General features: G+C 40.0%; 1 long non-coding RNA gene across 1 annotated transcript; it reads right to left on the reverse strand.

Annotated features, from left to right (window-relative positions):
- Positions 1 to 1,145: 1,145 nt before the first annotated feature.
- On the reverse strand, positions 1,146 to 4,835 carry LOC114802330 (uncharacterized). The gene is made up of 3 exons (XR_003751710.1): positions 4,786 to 4,835; positions 3,055 to 3,151; positions 1,146 to 1,388 (listed from the first exon to the last, which is right to left on the reverse strand). It is a non-coding gene; the product is annotated as an uncharacterized LOC114802330 (long non-coding RNA).
- Between the last annotated feature and the right edge of the window lie 3,141 nt (positions 4,836 to 7,976).

Raw genomic sequence — 7,976 nt, forward strand, 5'->3', positions numbered from 1 at the left:
GCACAACCACACACCCAATTAGCAAAACACTACAGATCCTTTGCATAATTAAACACTCTTGTAAAAGCTATACACACATTTCACATTTACCATTCATCTTCACAAGTTACATACTCCACTGTGATAAATCTAAAACACTTTTTAGCACTTCTACTTCCCTATGATTAGCGTACGCTACCATCAACAAAGTACAAATATAAAGAAAATCCACCAAACACTACACAAGACCAATGTTGCACACTGAAGAAACTCATTTATTTCTCAACATGCCTAAAATGTTGACATGGACATTGTCTCTTCGCCTAGCTGGATCTGGCCATTTTTCATCAACATCGCAGGCAATGTTGTCATTAGCAAGACACCTTGGAAAGAAACGTTTTGAATGAAAAACCCATCCTTGTATTGCTGCTACCTCCATCTGGTCTCTGGCCTCCTCCATGGCTTGGATGAGGGGTACCTCCTGTGGCCAATGACGTTTCTTCCCCTTCTTCTCATCAGGTTGAAACCAGCCTCATCTACGTAAATGAACTCATGCTGGATCTACTCTATCCATTCGTAAAACTGCCTGAAGAACAGTGTCAGGTAAAATTGTGTAGTTCAGTGTCGATGTAGTATACATATTATAGTACAGTAAAAGATTATGAGACAGTATGCAAGATCACACTGCTAAAGCGAATACATACATCAGTCATTTCACACTTTTGGAATTGCGCTCGAAAGGCACTCGATAAATTTGCTTCATTTGAATGTTTTTTTTTTTAGGAATGCATGCAGTGTTGATATTGAGACCTGATGGATATCGTTGAAACTGGCATGATTATTGACAATGTTAACTTGGAGCTGTTTGAGTGTTATAGCATTGTTGGCCAAAACCATGTTTACTATGTCCCTGTCTTGCTGTTCTGTGAACATAGGAGGCCTTCCCCCGTGTCGTTCCTGACCCTCAACAGTAAACAATAGTACAGTAATTTCACAGGACAAGGTAACAGAAGAGCTGATACTGCACAGAATACAGTACTGTAAGCAGTTACTGAAACCGTGCAGATGTTTTTGATATGGTGATTTTTATACAATACCTATTTTCAAGCCGAAATGTTCTTATCACACTTGCCAGTGTGTATCGACATAGATTTAGCTGTACTCTCAGTCCAGCCTCCCTCAGCGTCAGGTTGTGGTCGACAACGTGGTCAACCAGTGTTGCGGGGGATCTCATTTGTCATATTCGGTCCTCTTTGAGCACCTTCTTGTCTTCGTCTTCCTCTTCTTCTACCTCCAGCATGGCCTCCATCTCTTCCTCTGTTGACTCCTCTTCCTCCTCGTCCTCCTCTTTCTGTGACTCTTTCCCGTCACAACCATGGTGGCATGGTTGTGTCGATTAATCGTAGACTCTGGAAAAAAAAAACAAGAAAAGCATTCCTTTCCAAACCTTTATTCAAAAACAGAACTAAAATCTTTAGAAAGTGCACAAACATGTTGCTCCTTGAGCTGTTATAATAATAATAAAATAAAATAAAAATGGACTAACACAAAAAACATACACATGTATGCTTTACATCTGCCAAATATATAGACTTTTTTAAAATAAAGTGCCACCTGAGCTGCACAGAATATACACTGCAAAAAATGCTTTTATAACTTAGTAGTTTTGTCCTGTTTTCAGTCCAAATATCTAAAAAATCTTAAATACAAGATACATTTACATGAAATAGCATGAGAAATGATGTCTCGTTTTCTGAAAAACACCTCAAAATTAAGTGATTGTTTGCTTAAAACAAGCAAAATAATCTGCCAATGGGGTAAGAAAACTAATCTTAATGAGATATAATCTCAAACAGAAGGTTTAAGCATCACTTAATTTTCTCATGCCATTTTCCTTGTCTAGTAATCTTGATTTAAGATTTTTTAGATATTTGGACTGGAAACGAGACAAAATTACTAGTGTAATTTTGCAGTGTAGCTCTACATGACAACAGATTTAAAAATGAATGGTCCAAAAAAGGCTAGTGAATAAAAACATGTCTTTTAGTCTTTTAATGCAAAGTGCAAAGTAACTAGTAAAAGTAAGTAAAGTGAAGTGATTGTCACATGTGATACACAGCAGCACAGCACACGGTGCACACAGTGAAATTTGTCCTCTGCATTTAACCCATCACCCTGAGTGAGCAGTGGGCAGCCATGACAGGCGCCCGGGGAGCAGTGTGTGGGGACGGTGCTTTGCTCGGTGGCACCTCAGTGGCACCTTGGCGGATCGGGAATCGAACCGGTGACCTTCTGATTACGGGGCCGCTTCCTTAACCGCTAGGCTACCACTGCACCCCTGCTTTACTACTGTTATTAACAAGCTAACGCTAACTTGTCATGCCTGTCAAGCTGGATAATGAGTAAACACCAGCACCAGGGACATTAACGTTCCTCACTTCAAAACGGAACAAAAGTAGGATTCTGTAGTGACTTCCCCTGCTGCTGAACTCCCTTCTTCCTCCTCAAACACTCCAACATGTTTGTGTTTCAGGTGCTGGATCATTGCCGTGATGCTACCGTGCCGTGCCATGTCGCTTTTGCATATTTTGCAGTTAACACATTTTTTCTGTTTATTTAGTGTGAAATGCTGCCACACCTTGGATGACTTGGGTCGCACAGATTTCTCTGCCTCCGCCATGTATCTGTCCTCTACCTCCGCTGTTTTTTTTTTTTTTTTTTTTTGCTCAGCGCTGTCTATGAGGCGCCAAACTCTGCTAGCATCTGTGCGCAAGAGAGATCCAGTGTGTTCACACTGCTCCGCGCTCAAATAAAGTTTTTTTGTTTTTTTAATAATGAAATGTCTCCGCGTCGCGCGACACAATGAATCGATTAGGAAATTCGATGCCAACTCTTTTAGTAATCGATTTTTATCGATTTAATCGATTCGTTGTTGCAGCCCTAATGTTAGACTTAAAAGTCGAGACGAGATCAATATCCGAGACCAATCTCAAAATAAAACTCAATGAAGCTCTTCATCTGATGTGTACTCTTGTGTGTTTCCATGCTATCCTGCAGAACTAACATGCATATTACCTTATAAAGAACTTTTGTGTAAAACAAAAAAAGGATTCGTTTTTCGAGATATCTCGATGTCATCTCCGGGGCTCAGTTGAAAATAGCAGTGTTGTATCTGGGTAAAATACAAGAACAACCAGTGAAAACGCATCCTGTAATTCTTCCATGTTTTTCTGATACTCGTAATGAAATCTTCTGAAAATTTTGTTGATCCCATGTATAGGAGCTCTGAGCATCCCTTCAAACACAAAGTAAGTCATCTTTTATGTTACAACAAATTCACAACTTGTTTGACACAAACAACTTGACTGCTGTTAGAGAATGTTGCCCACAGACTTAGTGTCTGTAGCCTAAACCTTTACACCCTGTTCACTTTAGAACACCCCTTTAGAACAAGTAGTCTAGGTCATATTTCAGTATCACAGGATGACTGTCATTCTGAAATTATAATAATATATGAAAAAAATTGTGAATAGTCTGTACCATGTATCAAATGTCACCCTGACCTGTCTTCAAAACCTGAGATCCATGCACTTCATATATACAACAATTTGTATATGGTAAGATGGCAAAGAAGTTCACTTTTAAGTTGACTTCATATAATTTTTTTCACCTATAATTTGCACTATTAGACCAAGGGGGCACAGCAAACAGTAAAAAGAAAAGGATACTGGTTAATCCAGAGTCTGCAACTATGAGGAGGTCATTGGTGATCAGTAAGAGCAGTTTCAATACTGTGATGTGTTCTGAATTCGCATTGTAAGGGTTCAAGCAGCTTATGTTAGGACATGTATCGCTGTAGTTGGATTGCCCTTTCCAGGAGTGGTAGACTGGAATATTCCGGGTCCAGTCCAGGGTTTTTTAGGATGGAGGAGACAGCAGCCATCTCGAGCACTTTGCACTGTCCATCTCCACCCCTCTGCTACGCTCCCTCCACTGGCTCCCAGTAGCTGCACGCATCAGGTTCAAAATACTGATGCTGGCCTACAAAGCCAAACATGGAGCAGCACCATCCTACCTCACAGCCCTCATTACACCTCACACTGCACCTCGTATACTCCGAGCCTCCAGTACTGCTCGCCTGGTCCCTCCATCTCTGAAGGTCAAAGGAAAACATTCATCTAGACTCTTCTCTGTCTTGGCCCCTCGGTGGTGGAATGAACTTCCCCTCGAGGTCAGAACAGCTCAGTCACTGAGCACCTTCAAACGGCAGCTCAAGACCTTCCTCTTTAAAGAATATTTAGTAATTGTGTACAGAAACAGAGTGAATAAAATAGATGTATTCATAGTTGGGGTCCTAGTGAACCGGAATTGATCTCTTCATCGATGGTAACTTAAGCACGTTGTAAGTCGCTCTGGATAAGGGCGTCTGCCAAATGCCGTAAATGTAAATGTAAATGTAATTATTAATTGCTTGTGTGTATGTTAATGGAAACTGTTCATTAATGCTTTCCCCCTCAACGAGAAGTGGTTCCATAAAAAAACATAGTTTGTTGAGATAAATTGAAACTGAAAAAAGCAAGAGAATCACATAACAGCGTGCAATTTGCTTGATAACAAATAACAATAATTACAAATTCTAGTTGAACATATGCGATCTCGCACTCCTATATAATGGCTTATTAACGTTGTTTTATCCTCAGATTAATGTCAATAACTTGATAGCCAAAAAGAAACGCATATAAATACACACTTTCAATAAAGTAACACTACGATATTTCCGGGTATAGAACTAATAACTTTACATACCGAAGATGCTGAGCGAAAGGGAGAGAACACCAGCAACTCCGCTTCCAGACTGAGCGGTGAAGAACTTCCGGAATCTCCGCACGCAGTACCCACAGCTGCCGGAAGGTGGAGACAAACCCAAAACAGAAACATCTCACTGCTCAGTGCAGGTCTGACTCTCACAGTTTTTTGGGATTGCTTACACACTAAAAGTAGTTCACTATTAGCAAACGCTTACACTCAAGAAGCAAAACTTCTGCCCATATTTGCACAACTATAAGCACATTGTCAACATCACACTTGTTGCAAAACTCTACACACGGTGATTTGCAAAACTCTAAACACACTTAACATACATTACACACAAAAATCTATCATGAAGTCACTTCCTTGCAATACCAAAGCACTGACTATCAAATTACAACACCATCCAACCAATTGGTTCAACACAATTATAAGGTGCTTAATTCTAGACACACCAATCAGGTGTGTAAGCACTGTAAAAAGCAGCAGGTGAGTTCATCGGTCTTCAAGCACAATGGAAAGTGTCAGAGAAAGAGCAGGATGACCGAGGAGGACAACGAGGAGGAGGACGACAAGAGGGAGGAGGAGGAAGGGGAGGAAGAGATGGAGGCCATGCTGGTGGTAGAAGAAGAGGAAGACGAAGACAAGAAGGTGCTCAAAGAGGACCGAATCTGACAAATGAGATTTGCACAACACTGGTTGATCACGTTGTCAACCACGGCCTGACGCTGAGGGACGCTAGACTGCGAGTACAGCCAAATCTAAGCTGATACACAGTGTGATAAGAACATTTCGGCTGGAAAATAGGTATTGTAAATATATCACCATTTCAAAAACATCTGCACGGTTTTAGTAACTGCATACAGTACTGTATTATGTGCAGTATCAGCTCTTCTGTTACCTTGTCCTGTGAAATTACTGTACTATTGTTTACTGTTGTTTTTCTACATAGGATTGAGGGTCAGGAACGACACAGGGGAAGGCCTCCTATGTTCACAGAACAGCAAGAGAGGGAGATTTTTTGGTTTTGGTTTTGGCCAACAATGCTACAACATTCAAATGAAGCAAATTTATCGACCAACTGCTCAACATAACAGCAGCAAATCAAATCGTTCATATGCAATACATTGTTCTCTGGGACAATGTGTCTTTCCACCGCTCTGCTCTGGTACAAAACTGGTTTCTATTGGATTAAATTGCGTAAATAAAAAAGCAATTTAACTAAAATGCAATTTTCTGTCACGTCCATGCGGGCATGACGCGGCGGGTGAACGGAGAGGATGATGAGGAGTGACGAGGAATGATGAGGAATGGAGGACGCTTTCACCTGACATCACGAAACCGGGGTTTAATTGTGAATCACAGGACAGGGGAGACATCCGAGACGTAGACACTGGTGAACACGGAACATAACTTTAAAGACCTGACAGCAGACAGAAACGAACAGGGCAGCTTTATACATTTGACACAGGTGAAAACGATAAGGGAACATTTCACAGGACAATGAAACTCCGGTCCGGATCCTGGACCGGAGTAACCCCCATTTCGGACCGGATCCTGACATTTTCCACAATTTTCCACATTTCACCGTCCAATATCTTCCACCATACTCTCCATTCCTCAACATTATAGCAGAGTTTTTCTTGGCATGGCGGTGGAAGGTATATGATCTCCATCTCCAGGCTGAGGTACCCTTCATCCAAGCCATGGAGGAGGCCAGAGACCAGATGGAGGTAGCAGCAATACAAGGATGTATTTGTCATTCAAATGTTTCTTTCCAAGGTGTCGATGTTGATGAAAAATGGCCAGATCCAGCTAGGCGAAGAGACAATGTCTAGTGTTTTTTTTTTTTTTTTTTTTTTTTTTTTTGCAACAGTAAACTTACAGTCCATGTCAACATTTTAGGCATGTTGAGAAATAAATGAGTTTCTTCAGTGTGCAACATTGGTCTTGTGTAGTGTTCGGTGGATTTACTTTATATTTGTACTTTGTTGATGGTAGCCTACTCTAATCATAGGGAAGTAGAAGTGCTAAAAGTGTTTTAGATTTATCACAGCAGAGTGTAACTCATGCAACCAGGGTATGGTAAATGTGAAACGTGTGTTTCTTATGGTAAGTGTGGTTTTTAAACATAAGTGTATAGTTTTTTACAAGAGTGTTTAATCTGTAGTGTTTTGCTAATTGGGTGTGTGGTTGTGCTAATTGTGTGTACTTTTTTTGAAAACACAGGCCCTATTTTGAAAATCGTGTTTAAGCGATCCAAAAAAAATGTAAGTTCCCACATCTGTGACAGCTACATTCATCTAGCAGCACTCCTGCGTTATTTTGGTGTCGTTACTGATCTTGCTGAGTTGTCACAGCAGATCAACTGGTCTGGTTGTCTGCACAACTAACATGGCAAAAGCCTGATGCCCTTGATGACGTAACACATTCATCCACAGCGGCTGGTTTAGGTGCCATTACCAATGAACAGTCAAATTTAGTTGTACAGTCAACACCTACAACACCTTCTTCCCATTATATTTTAATAGGATTCAATAGGATTCACATCAGGGCTCACAGTTTGTGCATGGTCTGTGATAAAATGCATGGACCACAAAAAAACTGCAGTGAATTCTTCAGTGCTTGTATGTCCCCACTGCTGCCTTCCTCTTTGACAGGAATCTCGAATCTGAGCATTCTAGTCGTATTTTAGTCAGAATTATCCATGACTATTTAAGTCTAGTTTAAGTCAACAAAATTGATGAGATTTTAGTCTAGTTTTAGTCAATGAAAATTGCATTTTAGTTTAATTGCTTTTTTATTTACGCAATTTAATCCAGTCAATATAGTAGAAGTACCTATTAGAACAAACAACAAAAACAACTTATAGTCAAACCCATTTCACAAATAAAACAATGTTATCTTATTATTATATTATTGTTACCTTATAGACTCAAGAAAATACCAATGATATTACATGATATATTTTGTTATCGCCACATGATCATCTTGTTTGTCATGTCAAAAAGGTTTGTTGACAAAGATATTTTATCATAACTTTTGTTGACAAAAACAACACTAAGTGCAATGAAGATGGCAATAGTGAGGATATGATGTTGTCTTCTGGTGGTGGTGTGATGGAACTAAGGAAACCAAATAGAATGAATTGTCAGCAAATTTACAGATTTTCCATGATTGTAATTTCA

Source organism: Denticeps clupeoides, chromosome 1 (assembly GCF_900700375.1).
Source record: "Denticeps clupeoides chromosome 1, fDenClu1.1, whole genome shotgun sequence".
Taxonomy (NCBI): Eukaryota; Metazoa; Chordata; class Actinopteri; order Clupeiformes; family Denticipitidae; genus Denticeps; species Denticeps clupeoides.